The sequence below is a fragment of the Rattus norvegicus genome, chromosome X (assembly GCF_021556685.1).
Source record: "Rattus norvegicus strain SHRSP/BbbUtx chromosome X, alternate assembly SHRSP_T2T, whole genome shotgun sequence".
Lineage (NCBI taxonomy): Eukaryota > Metazoa > Chordata > Mammalia > Rodentia > Muridae > Rattus > Rattus norvegicus.
Window position 1 is genome coordinate 82,870,099 of NC_141554.1, and position 17,716 is coordinate 82,887,814.

At 39.0% G+C, this 17,716-nt stretch overlaps 1 pseudogene; it reads right to left on the reverse strand.

The window, feature by feature from the left end:
- Window positions 1-5,914: 5,914 nt before the first annotated feature.
- Phb1-ps15 (prohibitin 1, pseudogene 15) lies at window positions 5,915-6,932 on the reverse strand (annotated as a pseudogene).
- Between the last annotated feature and the right edge of the window lie 10,784 nt (window positions 6,933-17,716).

The window sequence follows — 17,716 nt, forward strand, 5'->3', positions numbered from 1 at the left end:
AGGAAGAAATAAAGAAAGAAATTAAAGACTTTTTAGAATTTAATAAAAATGCAGGTACAACATACCCAAACTTATGGGACACAATGAAAGCTGTGCTAAGAGGAAAACTCATAGCTCTGAGTGCCTACAGAAAGAAACAGGAAAGAGCATAAGTCAGCAGCTTGACAGCACACCTAAAAGCTCTAGAACAAAAAGAAGCAAACATACCCAGGAGGAGTAGAAGGCAGGAAATAATCAAACTCAGAGCTAAAATCAACCAAGTAGAAACAAAAAGGACCATAGAAAGAATCAACAGAACCAAAAGTTGGTTCCTTGAGAAAATCAACAAGATAGATAAACCCTTAGCCAGACTAATGAGAGGACACAGAGAGTGCGTCCAAATTAACAAAATCAGAAATGAAAAGGGAGACATAACTACAGATTCAGAGGAAATTCAAAAAATCATCAGATCTTACTATAAAAACCTATATTCAACAAAACTTGAAAATCTGCAGGAAATGGACAATTTCCTAGAGAGATACCAGGTACCGAAGTTAAATCAGGAACAGATAAACCAGTTAAACAACCCCATAACTCCTAAGGAAATAGAAGCAGTCATTAAAGGTCTCCCAACCAAAAAGAGCCCAGGTCCAGAAGGGTTTAGTGCAGAATTCTATCAGACCTTCATAGAAGACCTCATACCAATATTATCCAAACTATTCCACAAAATTGAAACAGATGGAGCACTACCGAATTCCTTCTATGAAGCCACAATTACACTTATACCAAAACCACACAGAGACCCAACAAAGAAAGAGAACTTCAGACCAATTTCCCTTATGAATATCGACGCAAAAATACTCAATAAAATTCTGGCAAACCGAATCCAAGAGCACATCAAAACAATCATCCACCATGATCAAGTAGGCTTCATCCCAGGCATGCAGGGATGGTTTAATATACAGAAAACCATCAACATGATCCATTATATAAACAAACTGAAAGAACAAAACCACATGATCATGTCATTAGGTGCTGAGAAAGCATTTGACAAAATTCAACACCCCTTCATGTTAAAAGTCCTGGAAACAATAGGAATACAAGGCCCATACCTAAACATAGTAAAAGCCATATACAGCAAACCAGTTGCTAACATTAAACTAAATGGAGAGAAACTTGAAGCAATCCCACTAAAATCAGGGACTAGACAAGGCTGCCCACTCTCTCCCTACCTATTCAATATCGTTCTTGAAGTTCTAGCCAGAGCAATCAGACAACAAAAAGAGGTCAAGTGGATAAAGATTGGAAAAGAAGAAGTCAAAATATCACTATTTGCAGATGATATGATAGTATATTTAAGTGATCCCAAAAGTTCCACAAGAGAACTACTAAAGCTGATAAACAACTTCAGCAAAGTGGCTGGGTATAAAATTACCTCAAATAAATCAGTAGCCTTCCTCTACACAAAAGAGAAACAAGCCGAGAAAGAAATTAGGGATATGACACCCTTCATAATAGACCCAAATAATATAAAGTACCTCGGTGTGACTTTAACCAAGCAAGTAAAAAATTTGTGCAATAAGAACTTCAAGACTCTGAAGAAAGAAATTGAAGAAGTCCTCATTAGATGGAAAGATCTCCCATGGTCATGGATTGGCAGGATTAATGTAGTAAAAATGGCCATTGGACCAAAAGCAATCTACAGATTCAATCCAATCCCCATCAAAATACCAATCCAATTCTTCAAAGAGTTAGACAGAACAATTTGCAAACTCATCTGGAATAACAAAAAACGCAGGATAGCTAAAACTATCCTCAACAATAATAGGACTTCAGGGGGAATCACTATCCCTGAACTCAAGCAGTATTACAGAGCAATAGTGATAAAAACTGCATGGTATTGGTACAGAGACAGACAGATAGATGAATGGAACAGAATTGAAAACCCAGAAATGAACCCACACACCTATGGGCACTTGATTTTTGACAAAGGAGCCAAAACCATCCAATGGAAAAAAGATAGCATTTTCAGCAAATGGTGCTGGTTCAACTGGAGGGCAACATGTAGAAGAATGCAGATCGATCCATCCTTATCACCCTGTACAAAGCTTAAGTCCAAGTGGATCAAGGACCTCCACATCAAACCAGATACACTCAAACTAATAGAAGAAAAATTAGGGCAGCATCTGAAACACATGGGCACTGGAAAAAATTTCCTGAACAAAACACCAATGGCTTACGCTCTAAGATCAAGAATCGACAAATGGGATCTCATAAAACTGCAAAGCTTCCGTAAGGCAAAGGACACTGTGGTTAGGACAAAATGGCAACCAAGAGATTGGGAAAAGATCTTTACCAATCCTACAACAGATAGAGGGCTTATATCCAAAATATACAAAGAACTCAAGAAGTTATACCGCAGGGAGACAAATAACCCTATTAAAAAATGGGGTTCAGAGCTAAACAGAGAATTCACAGCTGAGGAATGCCGAATGGCTGAGAAACACCTAAAGAAATGTTCAACATCTTTAGTCATAAGGGAAATGCAAATCAAAACAACCCTGAGATTTCACCTCACACCAGTGAGAATGGCTAAGATCCAATACTCAGGTGACAGCAGATGCTGGCGAGAATGTGGAGAAAGAGGAACACTCCTCCATTGTTGGTGGGATTGCAGACTGGTACAACCATTCTGGAAATCAGTCTGGAGGTTCCTCAGAAAATTGGACACTGAACTGCTTGAGGATCCAGCTATACCTCTCTTGGGCATATACCCAAAAGATACCCCAACATATAAAAAAGACACGTGCTCCACTATGTTCATTGCAGCCTTATTTATAATAGCCAGAAGCTGGAAAGAACCCAGATGCCCTTCAACAGAGGAATGGATACAGAAAATGTGGTACATCTACACAATGGAATATTACTCAGCTATCAAAAACAATGACTTTATGAAATTCGTAGGCAAATTGTTGGAACTGGAAAATATCATCCTGAGTGAGGTAACACAATCACAGAAAAACACACATGGTATGCACTCACTGATAAGTGGCTATTAGCCCAAATGCTTGAATTACCCTAGATGCCTAGAACAAATGAAACTCAAGACGGATGATCAAAATGTGAATGCTTCACTCCTTCTTTAAAAGGGGAACAAGAATACCCTTGGCAGGGAATAGAGGCAAAGATTAAAACAGACACAGAAGGAACACCCATTCAGAGCCTGCCTCACATGTGGCCCATGCATATACAGTCATCCAATTAGACAAGATGGATGAAGCAAAGTAGTGTAGGCCGACAGGAGCCGGATGTAGATCTCTCCCGAGAGACACAACCAGAATACAGCAAACACAGAGGCATATGCCAGCAGCAAACCACTGAATTGAGAACAGGACCCCCATTGAAGGAATCAGAGAAAGAACTGGAAGATCTTGAAGGGACTCCAGACCCCATAGGTACAACAATGCCAAGCAACCAGAGCTTCCAGGGACTAAGCCACTACCTAAAGACTAAACATGGACTGACCCTGGACTCTGACCTCATAGGTAGCAATAAATATCCTAGTAAGAGCACCAGTGGAAGGGGAAGCCATAGGTCTTGCTAAGACTGAACCCCCAGTGAACTAGATTGTTGGGGGGAGGGCGGCAAGAGGGGGAGGAGGGAAGGGGAACGCCCATAAAGAAGGGGAGGGGGGAGCGGGATGTTTGTCCGGAAACCGGTAACAGAAATACACTCGAAATGTATATAAGAAATACTGAAGTTAATAAAAAAAAAAAAGGAGGAACTACAGAAAAGTACATGACACATGGGTATTAAGAGACACTCAAGTTTTTTGAGTTTTGAACATGTCAATGAAGAATCCAATGGAAATTTGAGAATATTCTGAAACGTAATGAAAATGAAAACACAACATAACAGCAAAGGAAGTATTTAAATACAAAGTTAAAGCAACAGTGAAATCTCAAATAAAAAAAAACCTTTATGATGCAGTCCAAGGTCTTAGGAAAATAACAAAAACAAACTCCAAATTATGAGATGGAAATAAGTAATAATGAACAACAAGGTGAAGTATAATGGAAGAAAGCTTAAGGAACAATAAAGAATCTCATTGCAATGTGATGATTCTTTACAAAGACAAGGAGGATTGACAGCCCCTTAGCCAAATAAACTAGACAAAAGGAAAGCAAAAACTAATAAAAATCAACAGGAGAGTGGAGATACTGAAACATATACTTATTAAATTCTCTGGATAACCAGGGAGCATTTTGAAATACATTGAAATAAATACATGGGAAATCTAGAAGAAATGGATATTTCATGACTCATAATGCCACATTATCATAATAGCAATTGAAATTGAGCAAAGAATGTATGTGTGTGTGTGTGTGTGTGTGTGTGTGTGTGTGTGTGTGTGTGTGTGTACCATATGAAAGCAGACACAAACAGAATAGAATGTTCTTAGGTTTTAGTAGAGAAGCGTCCTTGTGTAGTGGGCAGTAGTTGATGCAGAGACCCACAATTAATCAATGTTGAGAAAATATGTGAATGTATTGATCTTCCCTAAACCAGACCACTGTCATATCCACCTCTCGAGAGCTCAGGAAACATTACAGAAAACAAACAACAAAAACCAAAGAAATCTAATAGCCAGAAGTTGGTAAGGAGTGCTATGAAACTCTGTATTCTGGACAGGACATTTTTTTTCTCCATCTTTATTCATTGGGTATTTCTTATTTACATTTCTTTTTTATCTTTATTAACTTGAGTATTTCTTATTTACATTTCGATTGTTATTCCCCTTCCCGGTTTCCATGCCAACATCCCCTAACCCCTCCCCCTCCCCTTCTCTTTGGGTGTTCCCCTCCCCACCCTCCCCCCATTACCGCCCTCCTCCCAACAATCACGTTCACTGGGGGTTCAGTCTTGGCAGGACCAAGGGCTTCCCCTTCCACTGGTGCTCTTACTAGGCTATTCATTGCTACCTATGAGGTCAGAGTCCAGGGTCAGTCCATGTATAGTCTTTGGGTAGTGGCTTAGTCCCTGGAAGCTGTGGTTGATTGGCATTGTTGTTCATATGGGGTCTCAAGCCCCTTCAAGCTCTTTCAGTCCTTTCTCTGATTCCTTCAACAGGGGTCCCGTTCTCAGTTCAGTAGTTTGCTGCTGGCATTCGCCTATATATTTGCCATATTCTGGCTGTATCTCTCAGGAGAGATCTATATCCGGTTCCTGTCAGCCTGTACTTCTTTGCTTCATCCATCTCATCTAGTTTGGTGGCTGTATATGTATGGGTCACATGTGGGGCAGGGTCTGAATGGGCGTTCCTTCTGCCTCTGTTCTAAACTTTGTGTCCTTGGCAGGTGTGCTCAGCCCCGGAAGGCAGGATGCAATTCTTCAAGCTGGAATCCCATTGGGTATTTGAGAGGACCGATGTGGGGGGCGGGGGGGCGGACAGGAAGTCTTCCACAGAACTCACATCTCAGTCCAGGCCTCTTGTCCTATCCAAGTCTATCCAAGGTTTAGGTCTCTGGTGGGGGCAGCAAAATTAGGCCCACCCACCTTGATGGGCAGATTCTTCACTCCATGCCCTAGTTGCACACACACACCTGCTTCCGCTGGTCACGGTTAAGAGGGAATGGCCTTACAGTTAAGGCAGACCACTTTCTCCGGCCCTCCTTAGCTGCCTCTGTCCGGGTTCGTATGGCTGGGAAAATTGAGGGCTTGCCTTTTGGTTCACGTGTGTGTGCCACTGTCTGTAAATCTTCAATATATGACAGAATGGAGGCTCTAGGTCTACTCAGGCTGCCAGGTGGCTCCCGGTCCACCACACACACTGCCCTGCCTTTCTTCTGCCAACTGCCAGCACCCAGGGTGGAAGGCCAGTCTGCATAGGCACTTGGCAATTTTGTTTATGAAAGAGGGTAAAAAATTGTAACAATAAAAGCTTCATTTGATAATTAGAGATCTGAAGTGATTTTACCTTTATTTCCTTCATGTTAAGCCAATCATTAAATTTCACAGTGATTTCTGGGGTGGGGCACAAGGAAGGCGTCATTCAGAGCGATGGAGGGCGTGGCCTGGTTGGCCTTACTGGGGGAGCTGGAGGAGCACGGACTGCCCTGCTGGCAGGTAGGTGATGTTCCGAGATGGGAGAGCTGGTAAGCAATGTCCTCAGCAGCTTCCAGCTTTCACAGCCCAATCAGGCCATCCCCGGCGGTGGCCAGCGAGTTGGCGATCAGCTCGGCTGCCTTGAAGTTCCCCTCAGCAGAGATGATGGCCGCCTTCTTCTGCTGCTCAGCCTTTTCCACTACAAATCTGGCTCTCTCAGCTTCCTGCTGAGCCACCTGTTTGGCTTCCACCGCCTCTGTGAACTCCTTCCTGAAGGTCAGATGTGTCAGGGACACTTCATCCAGGATGAGCCCGAACGTTGTTGCTCGCTCTGTGAGGTCATCGCTCACCTGCCTGGAGAGCAGCTCTGGCTGGGCAATCAATTCTCCAGCATCGAATCGAGCCATCACCGACTTGAGGATCTCTGTGGTGCTAGATGGCAGCACCTGCTCATCATAGTCCTCGCCAATGCTGGTGTAGATACAAGGAAGCTGGCTGGCCACCGGCCGGAAGAGGATACATAGTGTGATGTTGACATTCTGCAAGTCTTTGCTGCCCGTGATGACCGGCACATTCCGAGGTCGAGAGTGGCAGTCAAAGCTTCTGTACCCAGGGGATGAGGAAGTGAGTCCCTTCCCCTACCACGATGTACGCCATGGAATCGGTCGAAGATGACAGCTCTGTTTCTGGCATCCACGTTATATAAAGCAGAGTTCACCATGCCTCCTGCAACTGCTAACCCCAGGCCAAACTTTCCAATGGACTCAAACACTTTGGCAGCCATGACTCCTTCTGTTGCTTCAACTCACACCTGTTTCCACTCTGACCTTCACATGAATTCCCCTAATCATTTCTTTAATAAACATTGAGATTGAAAGAGTAATACTATCTCAACAAGGGTAACATTAGATCAGTGGATGAATATTTAACCATACATATCATTAAACTAACAAGTATCCTCAAACTGTTTCATGAAATAGAAAAGGAAGGAAAACTTACCCTTCAAAAACAAATGGGAGTGACCTTATTTGCCAGCATTCTAAAATAATGTAAAATAACAAACTGGATTTTCCTAATATTTAAAACTTTTCCTTATATAATAAATGGAAGACATTAATGCATTTCAAAAGATGCTACAACTTAGCTAAGATTGTGGTACGTGACTGTAATGTTAGCACTTGAGAGGTTGAGGGAGGAGGATCATGAGTTCAAGGTCATCTTGGATTACTGTTATTAGTGTTTCCTAGAGGTTGGATGTATCAGCAGTCCTAATCTGATAGTAAAGGATTGAGGATATCTGGAGAGCTGTTGGGAATTCAAAGCAATTGATTTTCACTGCAGCAATAGGGAAGATGAATTTACCAGCATAACTCCAAGCAAGCAATCAAAAAATAAAGTTTTTTTTCCAATGTTCTTTTATATGGGATGCACCAGAAGGTTCACATTTTGGGTACATCTTCCTGCTTCAAATAATCTAATTAAGAAAAATCTCTCACAAGAATTTCCAATGGTTTGCATTTTAGTTGATTCTGTATTTAGTCAAAGTGACAACCAAGATTAGCCATCGCAATTACTTTGTGCAAACCTGCTTCAAGGAAACAAAACAACAAAACAAAGAAAAATAATGGTATTATAAAAAGAAATGCATGTAATGAAAACCACTTTGTAAACAAATTAATTGTAGTTAACAAAAATTAACTATTGAACATTTTTCATTTAAGTAGTAGATTTTCAGTGTGTGATTATCCACATAAAAATGATATTTTAGTAACTATGGAATCCTTTGTAATAATAGACTATTTTTCATCTACTCTCCTTTATGATTTAAAAAACATTTACCACATAATTTGTTCAGGTTTAGATATGAATTATCTGCTTCTCACAGAGAGTCTTCTCTTAAAAGCATAGTGCTCAGTGTAGTAGACTTAAAGTTGAAGTTAAAGTTGGAGATATGATCAGAACATAAAGACTTTACCATTGGGTTAATGTATTGATGAGTTCATAGCTTACTAGACAATTATGTGGTTGGTAATATTAATACTATTTGACAATCTGATACAATCTGAAGTCATAGGAGAGAAGCTGCTGAGCATGTTTGTGAGGGATTATCTTGATTAGATTAGCTTAATAACAAGTCTGTTGGAGGCTTTTCTGATTGGATTAATTGAGGTAGGAAGACCCACTCTAATTGTCAGTAGCACTATTCCATGAGCTGGGATCTTTAAATGAATAAAAAGCCAAAAGCAAACTTCTTCAGTTCTCTCTGCTTTGGAGTGGCTGGGATGTGACCAACCGAAGGTGCTGCTATGATGATCTTCCACAAACTCATGATACTGATAAACTGCAAACTAAAATAACTCCTTTATACCTTAAGTCACTTTTCTCAGGGTATTCTATCACAGCAGTATAAAAGTTAATATTAAAATTATCACGGTGGTTACAGAATGTAAGCATTGATGGTACGCCTTTACAGTGTTTATCTTGTCTCTTGTTCCTCATGTTTAACCCACAGTTTGCTTCTTGGCTGCTACAAAATGAATAACTACCATTGCCAGAAGTTCCCACTCCCATACTACTCTGTCTCATTTTAGGGAATGGCAGCATATCTACTTACCCTTGCACTAAAAGTTCTGAAATACTGAGCCAAAATAAAACTTTACTCCTTTTAATTGTCTCTCAGACATTTTTGCATGCTGCAAGAAGACTAACATCTTACCTCATTTGATAGTTATGATAAGCTACAACATTGCTTAATAAAGTTTATGTCATAAACATGTTGTGGTCATCAAATTAACTTGTAGGAAATCCTTTAAATTGAGGATATATAAGAATATGGAGGCAGAGTTTGGAGCAGTGACTGAAGGAATGGCCATTCAGAGCCTTCCCCACATGTCTCATATATATATATATATATATATATATATATATATATATATATATATATATATATATATATATATATACACACACACACACACACATACATCCTCACCAAGACTAGATAAGATTGATCAAGTTAAGAAGGGCATACCAGATGTAGATGTCTACTGAGAGGCATAGCCAGAGCATGTCAAATACAGAGCAGAATGCTAGCAGCAAACTACTGAACTAAGAACCGGACCACTGTTGGAGGAATTAGAGAAAGGACTGAAAGAGCTGAAGGGGCTTGTAACCCCATAAGAACAACAATGCCAACCAGGCAGAGCTCCCAGGGACTAAACCACTACCCAAACACTATAGATAGACCGACCCATGGTTCCAACTGCATATGTAGAAGTGGAAGGCCTTGTTGGTCACCAGTGGAAGGAGAAGCCCTTGGTTGGACCCCCAGTGTAAGGGAATGTTGGGGGGTGGATGGGGAGGGGAAGACCCTTATAGAAGAAGGGGAGGAGGACGGGATAGGGGACTTATGTCCAGGAAACTGGGAAAGGGAATAACATTTGAAATGTAAATTTTAAAAAATCCAATAAAAAATAAAATTAAAAAGTAAAAAAGCATATAGTTATCAAATTTATGTATTTCATTTTAATCGCAATCTGTTATTACTATTAATAGCACCATCACTTTTCCTTTTATCTATATCATTTACATTATTAAGAAGATATAGAGATAATTCTTATGGGCTAAGTGATTGGAATGATATATCACAACAAATTATTTAAAATCAACATAATATATTTAATTTCCAAATGAGATATTAGAAGATACAGTCGATCAATTAAAAAACATTAGTAATAACTTTGAAAGATTTTAGTTTTATATATTAAATTTAATTTTGGTTTAACTTTCAGCATTATTCACTATATTCACGCAAGCATGGATGATTCATTATATATATATATATTATATGTGTGTTTATATATAGATATATACAACGAATTTTGTGTTCAAAAAATTAATATCATTTTCTTCCCACTTGACAAATAATTGCAAGAAAATATGATAATAATATTTTGTATTTTCTCTGTCAGTGATTTCATTGTAGTTAAAACACCTATTTTCCAACTATACATACTAATCCATATTGAACTAAATTAAAGCATTTTGCTTTCATATGTGGGCATTTATATCTAAAAATGTCTCACACTGTGCACATTCTATTTTTATGCATTCACTCAATAGTATTCTGTTGTTACTCGAAGCTTTTGTTTAATATTCCTTAGTTCATCTAAGTAATCTACAATGTTGATTGGTTCTGGAAAGTAGCATGTGTTAAAAGCTCATTTTTCAAGTTGGTATTCTTTAAGGATATGTTAAGTTGTTGAACATGGAGCATAATTGGAGTTCTCTGGTCTTTGTGATTATGTCCTTTCACAAGTAAAGAGAGTCCTTTCCTGTCTGGTTTTTGTTTGTTTGTTTGTTTGTTTGTTTGTTTCCCCTACACCAAGAGGATGAGAACTTCACTCCATAACATACTTACAATATGATATTATGCTTCATCCCAACCTCAGAAATAATGACCGAAAATCAATAGTAGGCCAGATCCTCTAAAACTGTGATTTAAAATATAATTCTTTTTTCTTTAGCATTTCTTATCTACAACATCTGTTGTATTGATGGAAAGTTGAGTAAGCCAGAAAATTGGCACTAAAAGGTGGCAGTCCTGCCTCTTAGTATCCATCTAATAAGATGGAAAGACCCCCTGCAATGTTGACTTTCAGGAGATGTTCCAAAGATTATTTAGAAGAGGAACTTAGAGAAAGGGTAGAAAATTGTCAGCAAATCATACTGGGTCATCTTTGTTTCACTATGGCAAATAGTTGGATGCGTTTTGCCCATATCTTAAAACTTGTCACAGGTTGAACTTAAAGGTAAAGACTAGACTACCCAATAGAACACTAGACTACACAACAGAGTGGTAACATAGGACTCAGGTAGCGTTATGCTTATTTCTGGTTGCTCTCAGCTAAGTTTACATTGAGATTGGGAAGCAGACAAAGTTAGTGAACAGTTTTGAAATTTTTCTTTTGTTTGGAAAGAAAAGAGCAAGTGTTAAACTATAGCTTAAGAAGGCTTGCAGCTGCTAAAATGATGATGATTGTTGAAAAGGTTCCGTGATTCAGCAGAATAGAAACTTATGAAGAAATCATAATTTCCAAATTTCAAATAAAGTCAAGATAGAGAAGAAGTGGTTAGCTTGCTCAAATGATTCCTACATTTCTCAGTGGGTATTGCATGGAGCTGTAACAGTAAATCTTCATTAGGTGCACTTGTAAAGAAGCTGGGGGTGTGAGTGATGAGAACAAGTGGTAAAAAATGATTAGTACACTTAGGGTAAAATAATTCCAAAGAAAAGTGATTAATTTCCTTCTTAGCTAAAAGTCAGGAGTATTTTTGGAAATGTCCATTTCTTAACCTTTCCCAGAAGCCAGAGATGCTAGAATTGCCTAAGCCAAGACTATCTCTGGTTTTGCACTAGGTTTTTGCAGACTTGAAATGCCATGAAGTGGTTCTGCTTTCCTTTTATCTCTTTTTCCTAAAGTCATACCCTTTCCTAGCAAGCATACTGAGGGTATTGGAAAAAACCATAGGAACCATGGCTTGTGGAATCAAAAATGATCAGAACATCTCATTCTCCTCTTGTCCACCACCCAGTAAAGCCTTACTAAGTCCACAACGGTGATATTTAATGGCGTTCTACTACTGTGGAGTCCACATGATATACAATAGTTCTGCCTTCTTTCTCTCCCTTAAGCCTCCTATAATAAAAAATGTTTTCAGAAATGTACCATTTTCTATTTTTATTTTCCTATTTCATGAGACAAGAACTGGAATGCATTTGGCTTGGAATGGCTTTAGTGCCCATCGAGTTTCTGGGACCTTAGCGTCTTAGATCAAAACAAAACAAAACAAAGCAAGCAAGCAAACAAACAAAAAAAAAACAGGTCTAAGAAACTGTCAATATTCCAGGATTATAATATTCCCAATGAAGTAAGCTGTAGCCAGCTGCAAAACCAGGCTGAAAGAACAAGATACAACCAGAAAAAAAATAGGGTAGGAACTGGTCATGTCTTTGGGGATTTTCTTCTACAATATTTCTCACCTGCCAAGTGTGAAGCTGTTTGATAAATTAGAATTTACCCACAAAAGTTTGTGTATCTCCTTGGTGCAATCCCTTATTGCCATTTTTCTGCTCTTCTCATTTAGAAGAGGCATGTTTACCCCATGGAACTTTTACCACTATATAGTTAAAAGACAGCAAGAAAGGGTTAAAGGGAAGGATTTGCAGGAGAAAAATGAGAAGTGATCTAAATATATTATAATCAAATAAAAAATAAAAGAATAAAACTAAAAATAATAGAATATATCTAAAATATAAATTATATATAAATAAAAGAAGACAATATATGTATGTATGTATGTATGTATGTATGTATGTATGTATAGACTCCCTTCCATATTCTACTTCTTGTGCTCTTTTAAATTCATGGCCTCTTTTTTCAATGAATTATTGTTACATACAGATATGAGCGTGTATATACATATTTATTCATAAATAAAATCTGCTCAGTCTGTTTAATATTACTTGTGGGCGTGTTTTCAGGGCTGACCATTTGTCAATGTACAACCAATTTAGGTTCTCTTCCACCAAGAAGACTATTTCTTGCCTATCAGCATTCCTTATTTCTTTTCTTTTTTTAATTAACTTGAGTATTTCTTATATACATTTCAAGTGTTATTCCCTTTCCCGGTTTCCGGGCAAACATCCCCCTCCCCGATCCCCTTCCTTATGGGTGTTCCCCTTCCAACCCTCCCCCCATTGCCGCCCTCCCCCCATAGTCTAGTTCGCTGGGGGTTCAGTCTTAGCAGGACCCAGGGCTTCCCCTTCCACTGGTGCTCTTACTAGGATATTCATTGCTACCTATGGGGTCAGAGTCCAGGGTCAGTCCATGTATAGTCTTTAGGTAGTGGCTTAGTCCCTGGAAGCTCTGGTTGCTTGGCATTGTTGTACATATGGGGTCTCGAGCCCCTTCAAGCTCTTCCAGTTCTTTCTCTGATTCCTTCAACGGGAGTCCTATTCTCAGTTCAGTGGTTTGCTGCTGGCATTCGCCTCTGTATTTGCTGTATTCTGGCTGTGTCTCTCAGGAGCAATGTACATCCGGCTCCTGTCGGTCTGCACTTCTTTGCTTCATCCATCTTGTCTAATTGGGTGGCTGTATTTGTATGGGCCACATGTGGGGCAGGCTCTGAATGGGTGTTCCTTCAGTCTCTGTTTTAATCTTTGCCTCTCCCTTCCCTGCCAAGGGTATTCTTTTTCCTCATTTAAAGAAGGAGTGAAGCACTCACATTTTGATCATCCGTCTTGAGTTTCGTTTGTCCTAGGGATCTAGGGTAATTCAAGCATTTGGGCTAATAGCCAATTATCAATGAGTGCATACCATGAATGTCTTTCTGTGATTGGGTTAGCTCACTCAGGATGATATTTTCCAGTTCCAACCATTTGCCTACGAATTTCATAAACTCGTTGTTTTTGATAGCTGAGTAATATTCCATTGTGTAGATGTACCACATTTTCTGTATCCATTCCTCTGTTGAAGGGCATCTGGGTTCTTTCCAGTTTCTGGCTATTATAAATAAGGCTGCGATGAACATAGTGGAGCACGTGTCTCTTTTATATGTTGAGGCATCTTTTGGGTATATGCCCAAGAGAGGTATAGCTGGATCCTCAGGCAGTTCAATGTCCAATTTTCTGAGGGACCTCCAGACTGATTTCCAGAATGGTTTTACCAGTCTGCAATCCCACCAACAATGGAGGAGTGTTCCTATTTCTCCACATCCTCGCTAGCATCTGCTGTCACCTGAGTTTTTGATCTTAGCCATTCCCACTGGTGTGAGGTGAAATCTCAGGGTTGTTTTGATTTGCATTTCCCTTATGACTAAAGATGTTGAACATTTCTTTAGGTGTTTCTCAGCCATTCGGCATTCCTCAGCTGTGAATTCTTTGTTTAGCTCTGAACCCCATTTTTTAATAGGGTTATTTGTTTCCCTGCGGTCTACCTTCTTGAGTTCTTTGTATATTTTGGAAATAAGGCCTCTATCTGTTGTAGGATTGGTAAAGATCTTTTCCCAATCTGTTGGTTGCCGTTTTGTCCTAACCACAGTGTCCTATGCCTTACAGAAGCTTTGCAGTTTTATGAGATCCCATTTGTCGATTCTTGATCTTAGAGCATAAGCCATTGGTGTTTTGTTCAGGAAATTTTTTCCAGTGCCCATGTGTTCCAGATGCTTCCCTAGTTTTTCTTCTATTAGTTTGAGTGTGTCTGGTTTGATGTGGAGGTCCTTGATCCACTTGGACTTAAGCTTTGTACAGGGTGATAAGCATGGATCGATCTGCATTCATCTACATGTTGTCCTCCAGTTGAACCAGCACCATTTGCTGAAAATGCTATCTTTTTTCCATTGGTGGTTTTGGCTCCTTTGTCAAAAATCAAGTGACCATAGGTTTGTGGGTTCATTTCTGGGTCTTCAATTCTATTCCATTGGTCTATCTGTCTGTCTCTGTACCAATACCATGCAGTTTTTATCACTATTGCTCTGTAATACTGCTTGAGTTCAGGGATAGTGATTCCCCCTGAAGTCCTTTTATTGTTGAGGATAGCTTTAGCTATCCTGGGTTTTTTTGTTATTCCAGATGAATTTGCAAATTGTTCTGTCTAACTCTTTGAAGAATTGGATTGGTATTTTGATGGGGATTGCATTGAATCTGTAGATTGCTTTTGGTAAAATGGCCATTTTTACTATATTAATCCTGCCAATCCATGAGCATGGGAGATCTTTCCATCTTCTGAGGTCTTCTTCAATTTCTTTCCTCAGTGTCTTGAAGTTCTTATTGTACAGATCTTTTACTTGTTTGGTTAAAGTCACACCGAGGTACTTTATATTTTTTGAGTCTATTATGAAGGGTGTCGTTTCCCTAATTTCTTTCTCGGCTTGTTTCTCTTTTGTATAGAGGAAGGCAACTGATTTATTTGAGTTAATTTTATACCCAGCCACTTTGCTGAAGTTGTTTATCAGCTTTAGTAGTTCTCTGGTGGAACTTTTGGGATCACTTAAATATACTATCATGTCATCTGCAAATAGTGATATTTTGACCTCTTCTTTTCCGATCTGTATCCCCTTGATCTCCTTTTGTAGTCTGATTGCTCTGGCTCGAACTTCAAGAACAATATTGAATAAGTAGGGAGAGAGTGGGCAGCCTTGTCTAGTCCCTGATTTTAGTGGGATTGCTTCAAGTTTCTCTCCATTTAGTTTAATGTTAGCAACTGGTTTGCTGTATATGGCTTTTACTATGTTTAGGTATGGGCCTTGAATTCCTATTCTTTCCAGGACTTTTATCATGAAGGGGTGTTGAATTTTGTCAAATGCTTTCTCAGCATCTAATGAAATGATCATGTGGTTCTGTTCTTTCAGTTTGTTTATATAATGGATCACGTTGATGGTTTTCCATATATTAAACCATCCCTGCATGCCTGGGATGAAGCCTACTTGATCATGGTGGATGATTGTTTTGATGTGCTCTTGAATTCGGTTTGCCAGAATTTTATTGAGTATTTTTGCGTCGATATTCATAAGGGAAATTGGTCTGAAGTTCTCTTTCTTTGTTGTGTCTTTGTGTGGTTTAGGTATAAGAGTAATTGTGGCTTCGTAGAAGGAATTCGGTAGTGCTCCATCTGTTTCAATTTTGTGGAATAGTTTGGATAATATTGGTATGAGGTCTTCTATGAAGGTTTGATAGAATTCTGCAGTAAACCCGTGTGGACCTGGGCTCTTTTTGGTTGGGAGACCTTTAATGACTGCTTCTATTTCCTTAGGAGTTATGGGGTTGTTTAACTGATTTATCTGTTCCTGATTTAACTTCGATACCTGGTATCTCTTTAGGAAATTGTCCATTACCTGCAGATTTTCAAGTTTTGTTGAATATAGGTTTTTATAGTAAGATCTGATGATTTTTTGAATTTCCTCTGAATCTGTAGTTATGTCTCCCTTTTCATTTCTGATTTTGTTAATTTGGACGCACTCTCTGTGTCCTCTCGTTAGTCTGGCTAAGGTTTTATCTATCCTGTTGATTTTCTCAAAGAACCAACTTTTGGTTCTGTTGATTCTTTCTATGGTCCTTTTTGTTTCTACTTGGTTGATTTCAGCTCTGAGTTTGATTATTTCCTGCCTTCTACTCCTCCTGGGTGTATTTGTTTCTTTTTGTTCTAGAGCTTTTAGGTGTGCTGTCAAGCTGCTGACTTATGCTCTTTCCTGTTTCTTTCTGTAGGCACTCAGAGCTATGAGTTTTCCTCTTAGCACAGCTTTCATTGTGTCCCATAATTTTGGGTATGTTGTACCTTCATTTCCATTAGATTCTAAAAAGTTTTTAATTTCTTTCTTTATTTCTTCCTTGACCAGGTTATCATTGAGTAGAGCATTGTTCAATTTCCACGTATATGTGGGCATTCTTCCCTTATTGTTATTGAAGACCAGTTTTAGGTCATGGTGGTCCGATAGCACGCATGGGATTATTTCTATCTTTCTGTACCTGTTGAGGCCCGTTTTTTTGACCAATTATATGGTCAATTTTGGAGAAAGTACCATGAGGAGCTGAGAAGAAGGTTTATCCTTTTGCTTTAGGATACAATGTTCTATAAATATCCGTTAAGTCCATTTGGCTCATGATTTCTCTTAGTCTGTCGACATCACTGTTTAATTTCTGTTTCCATGATCTGTCCATTGGTGAGAGTGGGGTGTTGAAATCTCCCACTATTATTGTGTGAGGTGCAATGTGTGTTTTGAGCTTTAGTAAGGTTTCTTTTACGTATGTAGGTGCCCTTGTATTTGGGGCATAGATATTTAGGATTGAGAGTTCATCTTGGTGGATTTTTCCTTTGATGAATATGAAGTGACCTTCCTTATCTTTTTTGATTACTTTTAGTTGGAAATTGATTTTATTTGATATTAGAATGGCTACTCCAGCTTTCTTCTTCTGACCATTTGCTTGGAAAGTTGTTTTCCAGCCTTTCACTCTGAGGTAGTGTCTGTCTTTGTCTCTGAGGTGTGTTTCCTGTAGGCAGCAGAATGCAGGGTCCTCGTTGCGTATCCAGTTTGTTAATCTATGTCTTTTTATTGGGGAGTTGAGGCCATTGATATTGAGAGATATTAAGGAATAGTGATTATTGCTTCCCGTTATATTCATATTTGGATGTGAGGTTATGTTTGTGTGCTTTCATTCTCTTTGTTTTGTTGCCAAGACGATTAGTTTCTTGCTTCTTCTAGGGTATAGCTTGCCTCCTTATGTTGGGCTTTACCATTTATTATCCTTTGTAGTGCTGGATTTGTAGAAAGATATTGTGTAAATTTGGTTTTGTCATGGAATATCTTGGTTTCTCCATCAATGTTAATTGAGAGTTTTGCTGGATACAGTAACCTGGGCTGGCATTTGTGTTCTCTTAGGGTCTGTATGACTTCAGTCCAGGATCTTCTGGCCTTCATAGTTTCTGGCGAGAAGTCTGGTGTGATTCTGATAGGTCTGCCTTTATATGTTACTTGACCTTTTTCCCTTACTGCTTTTAATATTCTTTCTTTATTTTGTGCGTTTGGTGTTTTGACAATTATGTGACGGGAGGTGTTTCTTTTCTGGTCCAATCTA